The following is a 19868-nucleotide window of genomic DNA, read 5'->3' on the forward strand; positions in this document are numbered from 1 at the left end:
TGTTTGTCCTTTGATTTTCTCGTACATTTACAATATATGGCACATTTTAACCAGCGGGGATGTTTGTCCTTTGATTTTCTCGTACATTTACAATATATGGCACATTTTAACCAGCGGGGATGTTTGTCCTTTGATTTTCTCGTACATTTACAATATATGGCACATTTTAACCAGCAGGTATGTTTATTTTCTCGTATATTTGCAATTTTTCCCCCCTTCGTTTGTGAATTATTTTAATATTCGGGGGGGGGATCTAAAATGTATAGAATCACCAAAATTACAAATGCAATACTTTCTTTTTGCAAATTTCATTAACAAAGAAGTAAGACATAATTAAAGTCGACAGTAGAAATCGTTATACTATGTATGATACAGCAGAATTTCTGAAAACTCTTCCCATATAAAATAGTTTTCCAGACTCCCTATCTGACTTTAACTTATTGCAAGTGCTTCAAAAGAATATTAAATAAATGAAACAAGCATTTATTTCTATATATTAAAAATAAAACCAATTTAAAACAATTATTCCATGAATTTTAAAGACATTGCTTCAACCTTATATGAGAAAGTAAAAGTCATGGAAATGCTTGAAATGTTTATAGATTTCAACAAATTTTTCATCAAATTTGTTTTTAACGTCTCCTTTTAAGGCCCACTAAGGCTATTCTGAGGCTTCGAAATTTTGAATTTTGATCAGATGACAGTGATACTTAGGTCGACATTCCCTATTTTTAATCTATTTAATCAAAATTTTTAAATCTATTTTTTTTTCCAATCTGAAATTATCAGGCTCTAAGTAAATTTTCTCTGCTCATTAATAATATATGCAATTTCACTTAATATGTTGTCCAATGCTTTTAAAAACAAATTATGTTCAGTAAAATGCCAGACAAATCAGGGTTCTTCTTTTCATTATGTCAGTTATAAATACTTTAAGAACATCTTATAAGAAAATTCATTATTTTATACATCGATGGCCGCCTTTGGTGACTAGTTGGTTCACTGAGATTAATTGTTACTAAAATATTCAATTAAATAATTTGTGTAACTATATCTTAATGGCTTCGAGGAGAATATTTTTAAACTTCAATTTTTTTATAAACATATAGCTTGTACTATTTTAGAAGTTCCGTTCATTGCGCTGTGCATTTTCCTAATTTTTTGTCTATATCAATATGCACCTAATTACATCACAGGAAAGAACAACTGTATTTAAAAATGAGTGCACCTTAAATTTCTTTTACATTCAGAAGCTAAGCCTTAATTAGAAGTACAGCAAAATTTCAGTAATCAAGTATACCATATACTAAAACCTACTCAACATGAAAAAATAAGAAGAATCTTCAAATCTTGATCATCAACAATGGAATAAAGAACAATACGAGATATTAGTGGCAACAAATAAAGACAATACTAGTTTCACTTCAACTATGAAATAAATTACAGTGAAAAACAAATTTAAAAAAAATAATTAAAAATAAAAGAAATATATTTGTAGCATTTAAAACATGACTTTTTGAATTGCTGCAATATTTCAGGAAATTATTACGAAGAAACGCCAGCATTTCGTTTAATTAATTAAACAAAACTAAGCAAAATTTATAAAAAACAAAATCGCTCTGATTTGCGCATTCCCACCCTCTATAGTATATATGTGCCAAATTTGGCAGTTCTAAAGGAAGCGACCTGTTTGTAGAGCGCCAACACTCACATTCATATTTATTAGTTATAGAGATAGATATAAGATAAACAAATATTTATTTCAAGTGCACTTAAATTATCACAAACATCATAAACCTATACCAGCAATGTAAAAACACACACAAAAAAATCAACATGTTTCCTGATTCAAAAAATCTATAATCGTAAAAGATAATTGATTCTGAAATAATTTATAAGCCTTTCTTAATTATTTATAATCCTAAACAATCTTTCTACCATTAATAAAAATTGTTACAGCAGAAAATTGCGCAGATCGCAGATTAATGCATTATACATAGACAAAACATAATATATAATGTTTTATTCCATAGCACAGCACGGTCTACTCTCATGCCCACCGCACAGCATGTCAAGGTATAATTGCATTATTATATAGCACGCATAGTTAGGTTTGTCATATGATTGTGGCGAGCGAGAATCCATTCCAACTTACTAAAAATTTTAAAAGAAATCAAGCATTCAATTGTTAATTTATGTTAAATTAACATCCCTAAATTTTGGATCAAATTATTGATTAGGGTCAAATTAAAAAAGCGAAATTACAATGAAATTTTAGAAAGTAAAATATTTTTTGTCAAGAAATTACTCAATAAAAAGGGTGATAAAATAAATAAATATAATAAAAATATTCAATAAAAACGTGAAATTACTTTAATGACAGTCTATTTGACATTATAATTCCGGAACAAGCGTAATTAAGTAAGTTATTTAACATTTTACAATCATGAATTCAAGACGCGTCATAAAAACGCGAGCTGCGTCAATGATTCAAAATTAAATAATTGCGGTGCGTTGACTGTGATGTGTATTTAGTGAAATTCCATTCATTTCCACAGATATTTTCAAGATAAATTATAGCATAATAAATTAATAATACGATATCATGAGCAAGTGTTACCTTTGAAATTCAAAATGTGTCCAAACACAAACAGCTCCAGAATATATAATTATCAATTTAGAAAGTAAAATAATTGAAAAAAAAAGCAATAAAAAAATAAGAGAACAGATTTTTTTTAGAGAAATACCTTTCAAATTATTATACATTTTTTTTTAATAACTGCACAAATTTTTTAATAGTTGCTCAAAAATCAAAGAAGAAACTTTCAAGAAGATTTTTAAAAAAACAACTGAATATGCGAAATTTTTAAAATAAATTTTTTTCTACTACTGAAAAAATGGTAAAAAACATAAAAATAAAAAATTCAGGAATGCTAAAAAATTATTCTACCAAATTTTCTATCGCTGGAAATAGTAAGAATATATTACCATACTATTCCGCTTTCAGACACCACTTGTATATTAATATTTATTATTTTTAAGAATTTCCTTTTATTAAACAAGGCACTTCCGTGTACAGTTCTTCCTCAGACTTTAAACAAGCAATGCGAATTAGCAACAGCCTGCATTTAAAATTGATGTTATTATTAGAATCTTATAACAATCCCTACATATTAAATAAAAACTGGCTAAAGAAAATTATTTCTGAAATTCGAGTAGCCCTACAACGATTCCTTAATAAAGCACTAGCAAATAAATATTAGTATATTCCATTCAATTAATAAACAGCATATAATATATTATATAAATTATTATTTGTTAGGACCAATTAAATAACCAATGGGAACAAGCTTTTACGTATACTCTCTTGTGTACTGTTAACCTTACGCCACTGGCAAACAATAAATATGAAACAACCTATTAAAAAGTAATCTTTGGCGATTAATATCTGGGATTTATTAATACACAAGTATCAGAAAACAGATTACGTATTATGGACACCTTTTTATCCCATTGATTGGAAAAAAAAATTAACACAATAGTAACCGCCAAAATCACATACCAAATTTCACAGACTTAAGTCACAGCATTTTTGAGCTATTGCATTTATTTTCCTGCTTACAGACTGGCAGATAGTCAACCCTTCCAAGGTTTTCGTTCCACATTTGACAGCTATCTATACTTTTGATGGCAAATCTGTGTACCAAATTTTATATATCTAGCTTTCTTTGTTTTTGTTGTCATAGTATTATCTTATATTCGGACAGCTGAACAGATTTCCTCAAAAAAAAAAAATTGTTCAAAATTTCATAGAAATTTGGAGTCAAGACCATATAACAAATTTGATCCGTCAAGATCAGAGCGTTTTGGTTCATGTACAAACAGACATAATTCTAAAAATGTATTTTTCGTACTCAGTGAAGTTTGAAACATGGAGATTTGTCAAATTCCTAAGGTTGAATTTTTTGACGATTACAATATTTTTTCTTTGTATACTTCAGATAAGAGAAAGTTAATATGCCACAAAAATTGCTAGATGAAAAAAAAAGATGGGAAAAAAAAAGAAAAGAAAGAAAAACGAGGAGGGGAGGAAATATTATATACAACCGAAATGTAGAAAATTAATATATAAATTATATTAGTTTAATAATTAATTTAAAAATAACCAACAATGATCGAGATTGTATCCTTACAAATCATAGTTAACCCTTTCTAGGGCCGTGGGAAGTATGCTTCCCACCAAATTTATCAATCACTGTATGAAATTATGTAGGTTGGCATAAGTTCTGACAAATTTTTTTAGAAAGACAGAAACTTAGATGCTTCAGTTCTTTATCTCACACAAAATGATGCGTCTTGGTTTGTTACTTAATTATTAATTAACCAAATTAATTAATTTATCAAATTAAATTTATCTAATAAGCCAAATGAATCCCTTTTCTTATTCTAATTTCAAGCCTAAAAATATTTTAACATAATACGACTAGAAAAAAATGGCCCTTTAAAGGGTTAAATTATATGAAATTAAGATGGCAATAATACTATCAAATACCAACCACAATATTATGGATATCTAATTCACGATTGCAAACCGTATCTCAATGTGAGAAATGTGAAAAAATTGAATTGATTGCAATCTGTTGCACAATAAAATTAAATATAATATAATACAATTAATTTTGGAACAATGCAGTAATAGAGCTTTGGGAAGTGGGAAATGAAATTTTTTGTGAAAACTGCTACATTTTAAAATTTCTATTTTCGAATTAATTTCTAAATGTATAAACATATATAATTATAAACAAAACAAATTACTGTAACTTTTTAATAAAATATTTTTTTCATCTCATAAATTATATTATATATATAAGAAAATTATTACCGATTTTGTTTATTACACGTAATACATATGCGTGCCTATGAGCGTGTTAAAAGTTTCGTGTACAAATCAAATTTTTCAAGAGAAAGAAAAAAAAAAAAAAAAATGGAAAGAAAGAAAGAAAAAAAGAAAAGAAAAAATACCCCCCAAAAAATTGTCTTATGGTCAAGATAATAAAAAAAGAATTTTGATTTCCTGGCAACATGTCTGCAAATAAGTCGTTATTTATAATTAGATAAGAAACATTTGGCGATTCAATAAATATTTATTTAAGAAAGTAACTTGATATTATTTTATGAAACAAATAAGGCACTTTGGTAAGAAAAAATGTCTTAAAATCTTCCAAAAGAGATAAAAACAAGGAATACAACACATTTATCTAACCACAAATTACAATTGGTTAAAGCAAAAATAACATTGAAAATGTTGAAATATATATAAAAAAAATGGTGCCAACTTTTATTTCATTTTCGAGAAACTTCATTGTAAACAGAAGTTAACTAAAATAACATTTTGATTTCGATTTTCAATTTCGTTTAAAGAAAACTAAAAGCAACATCCAAGACATAAAATATTGAAATTTTATTGCCCCAAAACCATTTTCCATACATGGAGAAGTCAATACAATTTTGAATGATTCGCTTAGAGTACAGTTTGGCAAAAAGAAAAACATGCTTTAAAACTGTTAAGAAGTGTGCAAAACAATCTGAGCAGGGAAATAAAATATAAACTTTCTAAACATATTTATAGCGATGTTTTGAATTAACTCGCAAACGATTTTATTTGTTTTTAGTTCTCTAACCTCCAACGCAGATGATGACACAAGTTCGTTGGCTAACATATACTATGTTCCAAAATTTATAAAAAGACTAAATTGATCTTTTTGTTTTAATTTCGCCGTATTTTTAATATTTTAGAAAAATTTCAACAGAAATTTCATGGAAATAATACATTAAATAAAATCGAATTATCTCATTATATAAAGCAATATTTAAAAGTATAAATTAACATATTCTTTAGTTCATTTTGATATGCATTTCAGAAAGAATAGAGACATTTGCAAATTAAAATCGTTTATGAATAGCTGCTATATTCAGAATTAGTCGGTATGAAAATGTTTTCCTATCAAAGATTGTTAATGTAAAAAAAACATAATACATTTATTAAAGCTTTCCTTATATTTTATTTGCCTTTGTAAGCAACTTGATAAAAATTTATTCAATAGGCAAAATATTATAAAAACCTAACTTCGATTTATTTAGCGTAAAATTATTTATGAATTTCGCCTTTTATATAAAGAAAGACAAATATTGCTTTAATTTTAATTGATTAAGATTTCACAAAAACAACAATAAAAACAAAATTAAAGTCGGACTCAGGATAATTTGTTAGAGATAAACTGCTGCATAAAAATTTCGAATTTCTAAATGAATATATAATATTATTTATTTAAAAGAGAAAATAAACTGAAATGAATTAAAAATAAAATGATAAGCAACAATTTTTCTGCGTTTAGTCAATTAAATCTATAATCAAATTTTATAATGTCTATCGAATTTTGAGAAATTCTCATGAGAGAATTCTGATGCCAAATTTACGCTACAAATATATAGTTTTACATAAAGAATGACCATAAAAAAAATCTTTCCAAATGGAGGCTTAGAAAATAATTAACCATTTTATGCTTGCTTGATTAAAATGATTATGGCCTCTTTTTAATGCCTTTTTTATAAAATGAAATGTCTTCATCCAATTTTTTACTTAATTCCTTCAATAATAAAAAGTAACATTCGATTTTATATTACATTTGTTATAACCGAATTCTTAAGTACATGGATACTATAGCAAATTAAAGTACATAGACAATTCTGGCATAGTAAAAAAAGTTATAGTTCATCCTGTTTTCAATTTTAATAGGGTTTCATTAAAATATTTTGAAAATTTTCCTCTTTCTTTTCTTATATTACTTTTGAAGAAAGTAAACATTCAATACTTTAGAGAAAAACCACGACATATCGTAATTTGAATTGGTCCATATTTTTTAAAATTGCAAAAAAAAAAAAAAAAAAAAGGAAAAAAATTGTTTACAATCTGAATTTTCAATTGAAAAAGTTTTTAGATTTTAAATTCCTTACTCTTAAAAGTCATTTTTTTTACACCAAAAATTACAATTTATAAAATTCCAAATGCAAGTTACTCGAAACTTAATTTATTTTATCGAAACTCATAACGCAAAGCATTTTAATATTTTTAAGTAATTTTCATATATATTCAATTTCTAATAATAGAAATAAAATCAGTTATTTTTTTTGTTATATTCCAAAGAAACTATACCTGACAAACTTAGCATATTTTTACTTAAAGAAAACTTATAATGACAGCAAATTTGGTATAATTTTTTACTTAAACCAGAATGATTAATAACACAAATTCCGTCAAAGCACATTAAAAAATATATCGGTACAAGCTATTATAATGTCTTTAATACACTCATAACAAAAACATGGTATACATGGAATACAGTACTACTTCACATTAGTGAATATCATTTGTAGCTATAATATATGTGCAAGGAAGGGGGGAAGGGACCATTCGAACCCTTCTTTCAAGGCAACATAACATGAAAATGTTGTAGGATTAATTCCCAATCTTTATAATATTTTTTTTTACATTTTTTTTTTTCTTAATTTTATATCAACTATCACGTGCACACAAAAAATGTATCTTATATTTAGGAAAAGATAATATATAAATAAAATACTAAAACAAAATGAAAAATATTGTAAAATATATTAAAAGTTTATTAGAATAAATTTTTCAACGAAATAAAATTAGAAATCACTAAATTATGAAGTGATACAAGAATGCACTAATTATAAGGTGAGATTAAACAATTTAAAATTGTTGACGGAAAAAAAAATTAAATTTTGATCAATTTTTAATTAAAAAAAATCAAATACAAATGTTGAAAAATTCTTTCTTAGTGACCATCTATTATTCCAAAAATCTAATTATCTGTCAAAATGTGGTAATAGTAAATTTAACGATTCGTCCTATAGAATATTTTAGATGATTTTCGCATCATATATGTTGCGACGCGCAGTTTACTAATATCATTATAAATATTATCAACTTAAAATTTTCGATACTGATTTTGATTTTTGTTTAATGAAAACTTTATCGTGAAAAGTTTTATATTTCATTGATAATGATTACTCAAAAGAATGTCGTAATTACAACTCTTTAGCTATATTATAAGTTAATTTGGTGAATTTAATGAAATGACCAGTATATTGGGTATCGTTACGAAAAAAAAAAAAACATTTATATCACTTTTGAGCAGTGAATTTAAGATTGATCTTATTTTACTGATTAATAATTGCGAAAAAAGTAATGTACAAAAGGTTTCTAAATGAAAATTTTTTCCTCTTAAATATTCGAATATTGCTTGCCTCAAGACTTTTTATTCCATCTAAGCCCTTTTTAATATTTTTTTCCATTCACACTCTCTCTCTCTCTTCCTTTCTCTCTGTTGTTTTTTTCTTTCTCTTTCCCTCTATTTTGCCTCTCTTTCTCTCTGTTTTCTTTTCTTTCTCTTTCCCTCTATTTTTCTTCTCTCTCTCTCTCTCTCACACACACACACACATAAATATATTTTAGGGAATACTTCATCATTTTTCTTAATTTGTCATCACACTTCTGAATCAGTTACAGAGCAATATTGTGGTGATTCGTTACATAGGCATAGAATCATATTACTAAAGACGGTACATTGGTTTTATAATGTCTTAGATATTTCCATAAGCTCTCTGACACAAAGATATAAAGCAAAATTAGAACTTACCAAGACTTCGCTCTCAGCAAAGGATCCCTCAAAAGGAGGTGGGATATTTATATTAAAATGACACCAAAGTCAAACTGCGACCACCAGAGATCCACTAAAAGCAACAAAAAGCCACTCGCGTCAATTCTGCCACCGTTTGAATATTTTCTTAACGTCCGAAAGGCCGCTGGATGCACCGACATCAATTCACGTGTGCAAATGTGATTATGGCAAGGAACGAATCGCGTTTTCCGCAATTATTTACATGAAAGATGAGCCAAAAGAAATAAATTACGCCGGAGAGAAATAATAGAAGTCGTAAAATCACCCAACAAAACCAGGCACGGATGGAATACCATAAAAAAACGGGGAGGAATAGCACAGGAGGCGGATACGAGCGCCGAGCGCAGGTGAGAGCGAATGTCCGTGCTTTCCCCACCCCTTTTTTCCAGCGAAACGCATGTATAAAATTATATTAAACGAACCGGTCACTCTCAAGAAGTTAGGCATTCATAACACTCCGATGCACAGCTCTGAATTTTTATTTGTGGACTATGGAAGCTGCCATTGGATACGCTTCGTTAATGGCTGGAAGAGGGAGGATCGGGGAAACAGGTATTCAGTTCGGATGTGTGAGGCCGATTCTTTAACGAACTTGTTAAAGAAATGGTTAGCATGCAACGATCACGCACCGCTCGACTGTTAAGACTACGGTAAAAAAAAGATAATTTGACTTTTTAAGATAGAATTAAATAAAGAATACAATAACATAATATTTAATGATTTAAAGGAAACAAATAGTGCAATTAAATATATATATTACAGTAATATATATAATATTAAATATAATAATTATGAAATATAGTTATGCAATTAAATAGTAATAATATTATTACTACACAATCAGTAATATTAATAATAATATATTACTAATTATATGGTGATAATATAACTATTAAAATACTAATTATACTATTAGTTAAATATTATTAATATCATTATATAGTAATATTAATTTATATAATAATCCTATATATATATATATATAATATTGTTATATAATCAAATATTAATAATATTATTACTATAGAATCAGTTATAATAATAATAATATATTACTAATTATATGGTGATAATATAGCTATTAAAATACTAATTATACTATTAGTTAAATATTATTACTACCATTATATCATGATATTATTCTATGCAGCAATACTATTAGATACAGTAATATATAATATAATATTAAGCTCAATAATAATAAATAAAATACAATAAATATAGTAATAGTATAGATAAATAACAGAATCATAAAGTGATAGTTTGAAACTTGGAATTTTTACTTTTTTAGTAAATACTGAATAAAAAAAATTATGGAACCCAATATCTGATGATCTAAAGAAACCAAATAACAATATAATTAAACTCAAAATAGTAAAAATATTTAATTATTGATTCAATTATTAATTAACCACTCATAAATTATCTTTAATTTTGGAAATTTAGATTTCTTTTAATACGAACTGACTTTCTGCTAACAGCTAGCAGAACTGCTAGCTGTTTTGCACATCATATTATTACTATTAATTTAGTCATGTCAACCAGATTTGATAAGTTATTATTTGAAATTAAACTTCCATAATAAACATACAACATTCAGAAAGATTAGGTAACGCTTACAAAGTGATGAAATCGGTCCACTTGCCGAAATTGGGGTGGAGTGTGTGTGTGGCTTAACCAAGATTTGAAATATTTCCCGAAAATAGAAAAAATATCTAGGGGGCATAAAGTTTCATACAGAATAAAAAGTGTTTAAATTGGTACAGTGTTTTGGGATTCGGGCACTTTGTCATTATTTTTCCTATTAAAAATGTGCAATGAAATATTGAGATTTCTCTCAAACGTGATTAGGCCTTGGAGACTGGTTCTTCTTTTTTTTTTTTTCCCCTAATAGTTTAAATTCACAAATGTCTAATTTTGAAACTATACAAGTTATTTTGGAAAATCTTTTTGAATAATGGTCAGATGACAGAGGCAACTGAATCAGCAGAGGCAGCTCTTTCAGCAATTAACAAAAAGCGTATGGATATATGGAACGCCAATTCAGAGGGATAACACGAACTTTATTTTTTGCATGTACAAGTTGTAAATTGAGTTAATTAATAGGAATCAGATTAAAAACAATATTTTAACTTAAAAAATTTTTAAGTCATTACTCAAAACACAAAATTTTAGTGTAAATACTCAAATGTAAATATTGTATATACTATTAAAATTACATAATATATAATCAAATGCACATACTGTAAAAACATTCCATCTTGTTTTGAAATATGAAATTTATACTTTGTGGTCACAAGCGTAGATGATCGTAAATCGAAATGAACATATTTTACTCTTTTAAAGGGTAGAAGACGACAAAAGAGACGGATGCAGATAAAAAAATAAATTTTATTGTCTAAGCACTATGCACTTCAGCGGCACCTAGTGGCGGATTTCTTTCTAGGCAGGCTAGACAGCTGCTTAGGGTCCTTAGGCTGAGAAAGGACCGCATGCAGGTCAATTAAAATTTTTTTATTTTTTCTACTTTCCAAATAAAAAAGTTTACAGAAAATAAGAATTCAATTAATTATAAAAGAATAACATTTTTTTCCCAAGTATAACTGACCAGGTTCTTACATATTTCATTGCGTTCATTTTGTCATTAGAAAATTTATAAACATCGAAAGTTTATTCCAATAATATTTATGCACAAACATGTATGCCAGTCTAGAGTCACAATAGATAAAATATCTATATCTGTTTATCTATATTTAGCACACTCCCTAAAGCACATTCTCACCGTCGAATATGAATGTGCCATATTTGATAACTTCAGATCAAACAGTCTGGTCTGTAGTGCATCAATAAACATGCAAGGAAAGTGTAATTCATCTTTATTATAAATATAGATTCCTTATTTCATATAGTATTTATTTTCATACAGTATTATTAGTATTATTGGAAATTGTTTATGAAATAAGAATGCAAAAGTTTGAATAGCAATGAAGCAAATAGAAAATGAACTCGTGATCGCTCATAAAACATTACATCAATATAAAGCACATACGCTCGATTTTTTTTTACTTTAAAAACATCATCGCCTTTTTACTTTTAAAAAGGTTTTATCGTGAAAGAATTTGAAACTGGCTATTTTACTCCCGCCATTAAAAAAAAAAAAAAAAAAAAAAAAGGAAAGAAAGAAAGAAAGAAAGATCATTTATATACTTTATGAAAATTTTCCTGATTTGCAGATTTAATATTCTTCTGTTAAGAAGTTTTTTTTTTTTTTTTTTGTACTAAACAACGTAATATCTATGATTTGCAACAACTCATAATGAATACCATCTATTTATGTAAATCTTATAAAGCCTTAATAAATTTAAAATCAGATACTATTATGATCTTCTTATCGATAGAAAATATCTAAATTAATAGAATTCTCGAATTGCTGCAAAATTATATTGTAGAGGGACGGAACTCTTTATAACTTCATTATGAGGTAGATGAAAATAACAGACGAATTTCAGGAACAGTTATTTAATTATATTCTAAGTCCCACATTTCACAAGACAAAACAAACACGAACATGAAAACACACGTCATTCCTAGAAAACAATCTAATAATGACCCCCAAGAAGGATCATAGGAAATATACCTTGATGTTAATAAGGTAACGCCATCTGTTGTATCAAAAGAGAAGGTAGTAGAGTTATGTAACCGCTACAATATTTAATATTATTCTTTGGATAGATATTGTAAAAATAAGACACAAATGATGTTTGTTGTTGGAAAAGAAAATTAATAAAAAATATATCTAGATTTCATAATTCTTACAAGATACTCAATTTTCAGCACATTCTGACAGATCATGTTAACTCGTGTTTTCTTTTCGTCGTCATTAGATGCCACCTGCTGTAATCTATCGTAACTAATTTATTTATTTAGGAATTTAAATCAGTAATAATCTAAATTTAATATTTCAAAATACTTAACTTTAATGATATACATTAGTGAAGTACTGTTTCATAATATCTGTTAAAATTGTTAAAAAAAGGTCGGCTGGGGAAAGAACCATGACTGCTCAATTAAATTGGAAAAAGAAATCTTTGGCCATTAATGTACAAATGTTAGCACATTTTAGATCCTCTCTTCTACTTCAGAAAGATGCGCATAAACCATTTTTTTTTAATTTATTTCTATGAACCAGGGTTTAATCATTTTTTTAAAGAAAAGTTACTGATTCGTCTTTTTAATATTTATCTTTAATGTAAACTATCTTATATTTAATATCTTAATTAACTTAATGCGCAAATTAAAATAATTGTAACAAATACACAATTTGTTATCACAGCAAAATGTGTAGAGATTTTTGTCCAATTATTTTTTCCAAGCTAATTTGTTTAGTTAAATATTCAAACATAAACGTCAGAAAAATTAATACAAAGCAAAATTTCAATACGAAAAATACTTCCCCAAAACAACATTCGATAATGTTGTGTAATTACTTTTTAACTAAGAAAATGTTTTTATATCCTTTCCTTTAAAATTAGAAAATGGTTTTTCGGGGCATTAATTATACAAATATTAAACAGTATGAAACGGGGGGGGAGACAGGTATAATACCTGTATTACGGAGTATACACGACCGTTTCGATAAATCTACTCCCACTGTTTCTCTCTCCCTCATTTAATGACGAAAACCAAAGGAGCGAGGTAATTTGAGGTATTGCTTTCTTCTCCATACAAGCTTCGCTGTCTAAATAACTGCTTAGATCAAAAGAGTAAATATTGCCCCCCCCCCAAAAAAAAAAACTCTTCAGTTTCGGTCTTTTGAAATTTAATTTTAATTATCTGAAAAAAAATCTATAATCGTCGGTAACGGCAACGCCGTGATGTTTCAGAGTTCCGAGGGGTGACAAAGTGGTCACGAGCACTTTCATATCATAATTTGGAGTAGAAATTATAATTTGTAAGTTTAAGGGAAAGAATAGAATTAATTGAAATTAATTTAGACGAGCGCATAAAATTCTAACGTCATGAAATTTAATAGAATTATTTAATTAATTGTTATGGTATAATTATGAAGAAAAATAATATTTTGATTATTTATGGGAGAAGAGAGAACTTTAATGGATTTACGTTGCACATGCCTTACTATGGAGACTGACTTAATTAACTATTTTAATTAGTTATTTTTGAAAAAATCCAGAAAACTTCATGCGTTTACTCATTATAGCTATCTGAGGCCGAAACAGAAATAAATTAGAAAAACTTTAATCCACCAGATTGACAACATAGTTAGAAATTCTCTGTCTTTTTAGAGACGGAGAATTAATATAAATATTGTCGATTACAGCCCTAGATCTTTTCCTAGAGCTGGTCACAGTAGGATCCTATGCTGGTAGTTGCATGCGAAGCAAGCGCTCTACCACTAAGCTATAATTGTTTAAAAACAACATTATCTTATTGAACATTATATTCTCTTTCAAATAATATGAAATACTCTCCAAATATAATTAAATTCTCACAATATTTTTTAAATTAAAAAAATAAAGTCGCTCATTACTCAATGAAAACAATATTAAATCGAAGAAGAAAATCAGTCAACATTTAAGCAGTAATATCATCTAATCCGTCGCATCTTTGTTAGATATTTTATATTAAACTAATAAGGATAAATCCGTCAAGGACTACAATACACAGAGATTTTTCCACTGCAATCTCTCAAATAAAGAACAGAAGAATAGTAACAGATCATTCTAACCGATCCCCCCCCCTCTTCGGCTATAAATCACATGCAAACCAACAAAGGAGTTTTTTCGAACTTCTATACCAATTACAAGTACCTGTGTCGCAAACGTGCTTTCGGAAAGGCCTTCAGTTGGACAATGTCAACGTATTCTCTAACGGTCCCACTAAGATTATATGATATATAGAAATAATTTTCTAAATAGTGTAAAATTGGATTTACAAATTGTAGGAAACAAAATCACAAATTAGAATTAACCCAATATCAAAATCTGAATATGTTTCATGTACTTGTTGCCGGTCCTCAAAAAATAATCTAAATATATTTTTTATTTTTTAAAAAAATTTCCTCGATTCGGCTAAAGGACGATAAAATGCGCCACAACCTGTGGGTAACTAGCTTCCTCTTTTTTTCATGATAATTAGAGTAAATAATGAAACAGATTAATATAGTATTAGTTTATGATGATAAATATGCGCATATAATAAAACTTTGGACAGAATGTAGAAGAAATAAATTATACCACAGCAAAATGTGTATAATTTTTTTTCAATCTTTATTTTTATATAAACATCAGAAGAATTGGAATGCAAAATAAAACAGTTTCATATATTCCAAAGAAGCAGCATTGGATCACTGTTGATATTGCTTAAGCAATTATGTTGTGTGCAAATTTAAAATAACCTACGCGAGACTGTTGCCATCTCTAGCTAATTAATAAATAATAAATGGATGCCGAAGAAAATGCACCATTGAAACGCCTATTCTTATAATTCTATTTCCCTACACCGACATTAAAAAAAAGATTCAATAAAGCAATGATAAAAAAAATTTTAATGAAATCTACGATCACAAATTTCAAGTTATCATGTGAGAACATTATTATTTTGAAGTCATTATTTGTCTTAATTAATTTAAGTCATTAACCAGTTTAAACCGTTTTGAAACAATCACGAGACTTCTCTATCGGTCTCTCTCTCTATTATATTATATATATATATATATATGGGTATATAAAATTTTTTTAAGCTTCCATTTTCAATTTTTCTAGCTGGCAAACAAAATTTTGAAGCTCGACCGATTTTGAGATGAAATAACAGCTATGATGTCATAGTTCTACGTCAACCTTTTCAAAACACATCTGCTGTCTCTTTAGAAACATAAGTAATAGTAAAGCAATACTGGTAAAAGCAGGTCAACCTTTTTTAAAAACGCATCTGCTTTCAAAGAAGCATACAGAATAATAATGCAATACTGGTAAAAGCAGGTAAAAAAATGTATGCAATTGATGAAAATTACCATTTATGCTTTATTCATTGCCTACGCAATTTCGAGCTTCAAAACCCCCTAACCAAAACAACATCATGTTCTCACAGGATAGTAACACATTTACGTGAATATGCATTAAAAAAAATTGATGATAAAGCTAAAAATGAAAGTGGCTTTATTCATCACTTTTACTACGAAGTATACAAAAAGAAAGTATTGTAATCGTCAAAAAATTCAAATTCGAGATTAATTTGAAACCACATTTCAGAACTCCTTGTGTCTGTTTTTGACTTATCTTTGGAATTATATCTGACTGGTTATGAGCACGATACTCAAAAACGCTTTGAGTCAGTTTGATGCGATTTTTATACTCATTTTACAGATTTCTGTCACATTTTAAACGAAATCTGTTCATATAAAGTCTGTTTGGCTGTCTGAGCAGGGATGAACACGATAGTTACATGACGCAAAGAGCTAGTTAGGTAAAATTTTAATACATAAAAAAATATATTTTCGTCAACATTTAAACCAAATCTCTGAAGAAGTCATGAATCTGAAGAAGTCATGAATCTGAAGAAGTCAATTTAAAAATTAAAAATAAAACATTAAAATCTTTTTGACGCAGTTCATTCAAAAAAAATTTCTGAAAGATAATTCCACAGAGTTGTTTAGAAGAATTTGGCAGTTTATTGTTGTTTTTCAGAAACTGCCAAACTAATTGATTCGGCGGTGTGAAGAAGAGGATAAATCTAAAAACTGTTTTTTCGGGGGAACGAAAATAAAAATTTCCCATTTTCTTTCAGTGTTTTTGTCTCTTACTCGTTTAAATCCGACAATGAGCATTTATGCCATATCATAAGTTTTGTGTACGCTATGTGCTTTTTTTTTCTTTCTCGTATAGATAGAACAGAGAAAGTATAGTAATCGTCAAAAAATTCGAACTCGAGATTTTGAAGAATTTATACGTTTTAAAAAACCTTGAGTTCGAAAAACATATATTTGGAAAATGTCCGTCCGTCTATCTGTGACAAAGAAAACTCAGAAATGCGTTGAACTAAAACGGATGAAATTTTATATAGACATTTACACAAAATGTGTAGCTTTTTTTTAATGAACTTTTGAGCAAAATCAGTTCAGAGAAAGTCTGTCTGTCCAGTTATTCGAATATAAGTTAACACGATAATTAAAACAACAAGACCATTCAATGAATAATTTTGATATATGGATCTAATATATAAACTGTAAACACCTATCAAATTTTGAGCCAAATCCAATGAGGAGTTGGCCGTCTGTCGGTCTGTACTTTAAGAAACATATAAACGCTATAACTCAGTGAAGCAATAACTTACATATATCAAATTTGGCATGTGATTTTGTGAATACAAAAGCAGATTTGTGTCAAATTTTCAATGGATTGGAAAAAACACATCTAAAACACAGATTCGATTTTCGGATGCTAATAACCGCATGCTGGGGCTTAATCGCCAAATAAAATGCCTAGTGTGACATGATAGATTCAGTTAAGATGGTAAATTCACGCCAAAGTTTAATATTTCGTGACTATTGTTCGCCAATACCATGTAAAGTGTCTTTGTTACAACATCTTTACAAGAGAGTGTATGAGAAAGTTCTAGAGAGATGTTTTATTCCCACTGTTTTATTTATTTATTTTCGTGATGCTCGCTCTGTCTCCTCCAGACTGCTGCTTCAAATCGATTTCAGAAATTATATAACGAATGAATTGACTATGAACGAAATATAATTTTATAAATGGCAAAACGTATTCAAATTATGAAATTACTAGCAGTGCTCCAAGCATTCACTTTGGCGATTATTATAATTGAAAGCACGAGTATCTTTACATTAATTGGGCGTTTTTTTTTTTAAATAAATCTATTTACATACGTTGCTTTAAAAAGAATATGAGATTAATTGTGTCAACTGACGATTCTGTACAACGATTTTTATGTCTTCTGTGCAACAGCAAACATTTTCTATAATTTTTAAGAAGAAAAAGTAGTATCCAAGTCTAATTTGAAAACAGCATTTATATATTAATCGAGACATTAACACTGTTCACGTTAAAAAACATATTGAACGACTTTTATGAGCTGGGAACCATTATCTAAAATTATCTTCCAAACTCTTTTCCGTTCGCTTTTTCCTTTGTGATTGTTTTTTTTTTTTTTAATCCATGGTCGACTAGCTACAAAAAAAAAAAAAAAATCAAAGAAAGAAAGAAAAGAAAAAAGTAAGAAAAGATAGGAAAATTCTATAGTGGAGTTTTTTATGAAATGGTTTATAAAATGAAAATGACTTTAAAATTAGACTGCTTTTATTACTAAACTGAATAACTTAAACTGAGAACTTTAGCTTAAGAATGAGCATTTTTAATTCAGTGATTAATTTATACAAAACCATATCAATATAATTTATACATTTTATTATTATTTAAACATTTACTAGCCTTATTTCATTTTCTTCGGTGCAACCAACAGATTGAATCAAAATAAACACGGGAAATAAATAATGAAAAGGAAAAAGACGTACGAACCAATGAAGAATAATTTTCTCTTCGTATCTTTTATTTATAGTTACACCAACGGCTATTTTGAAACCATACCAGAGCTACTTTGGGATGAAACCTCATATTTTGAATCATGTTCAGATGACATGGGGGGCAAGTGAGCCGGCAACTCACACCAGAATTCCACGCCATATCTGCGGGAAGACAAGTGAGCTTCAACGCATTTAACATGCGCTATGCCTGTATATAAGGTGGATCTTTCATAGAAGCGAGTTTTGAACTTGCAATCTTTCAATCATCAAATCGAGACTGCCACCGTGATACCACCGTGGCAGTGAAATTAACAGTAAAATTAATTACAACGACACATTTAAGATAAATGTTTCGGACAACATTTGTACATTTCTAATATTTTAATACTCACAATTGATAAAAATATCTTGTACAAGTCCACAGCAACAAATTTTATTTAAAAGTAGGAAATAATTATTTAATTTTAATTATTTCCTACTTTTTAATCTTGAAAACTACGGGTTATTAAACTCATTTCCAACTAGTGCAATTGGTACGAAATCAAAATTTATTTAATAATTAACACACAATTAAGTATTAAAAATATAAAAATAATGTACTGTCATCTAAAACACATATGTGTAGATCATTTCAACGATCTAACATATCAAGAAGCGACTGAAAAAGCGATTAAAATTTCCATCCCAAAGTACATGAAACAAATCAAGTTAAATGTAAGTGTTTAAAAATGAGAAACCACAAGAAGTAGTTAAAATTTACGAACAAAAACTATTTAATTGATTTACTTTGTTTCCAAATGCCCCGCAACAAAATAAAGAAAAGGCATTCGACCGTACAACATTGTGGAAAGATGTTTTACATGTTAAAGATTTGATATGTTTTATAGAACATGATGTTGTTTCTTTTTAAGGCTAAACAATTTTAAAGTGAAACGCAAACAGCACAAGTCTTTTTAAAAACATGACATCCGGCTTATCAGTATCGGATAAATCTCAAGTGAAATATTTAAATTCCTGACTATGACAAATATTCATTCATGAAAATTCGACCAGTGATCTCCGAGATGAGTGTTTATTTACTTAAGAAACTGTATCAAGCGCTGTTAATGTTATTTCAAATAAAATTATTGAAAATAGCATTAAAAAAGCTGGATAAAAAAGTTATTTTGTCTGGGTGTTGTGTTGCTAAATGTTTTCTTGAATAGCACTAATAAATATTCTCAGTAAGTTCCAAAGTTACTGGAACGATTAACAATCTAGTATTATTGACTTTTGATTACATATATTTGGAGCTTCGTGGCGTGAATATTATCTCCATGTTAAGCAATTTGGGCGGTACTCTGCTGTTCATTTGACAAGAGAAATCCGCACATGATGTTGGAATCATATGACATAAATTGCTGCACATGATGTTGGAGTCATATGACATAAATTGATGCACATGATGTCAGAGTCATATAGCATACATTACTGCGCAAGTCATTTAACTGCATGTTGTCGTCTGCTAAATTGCAAGAACGCTTCACTTTTTTGCCTTCTCTTAT

At 28.1% G+C, this 19868-nt stretch overlaps 1 protein-coding gene across 6 annotated transcripts in view; it reads right to left on the reverse strand.

Moving 5' to 3' along the window:
• The window catches only part of LOC129969690 (POU domain, class 2, transcription factor 3-like), a 598164-nt gene that overhangs the window by 523627 nt on the left and 54669 nt on the right, over window positions 1-19868 (reverse strand). Inside the window, exon 1 of one of the 6 annotated variants that reach the window (XM_056084365.1) lies at window positions 8724-8744. The exons of the other annotated variants lie outside the window; for them this stretch is intronic. The gene's annotated coding sequence lies outside the window, so the exon portion shown is untranslated. Of the gene's footprint in view, window positions 1-8723; window positions 8745-19868 lie in introns of those variants that run through there. 6 annotated transcript variants of the gene reach the window in all.

The sequence above is a fragment of the Argiope bruennichi genome, chromosome 5 (genome assembly GCF_947563725.1).
Source record: "Argiope bruennichi chromosome 5, qqArgBrue1.1, whole genome shotgun sequence".
Lineage (NCBI taxonomy): Eukaryota > Metazoa > Arthropoda > Arachnida > Araneae > Araneidae > Argiope > Argiope bruennichi.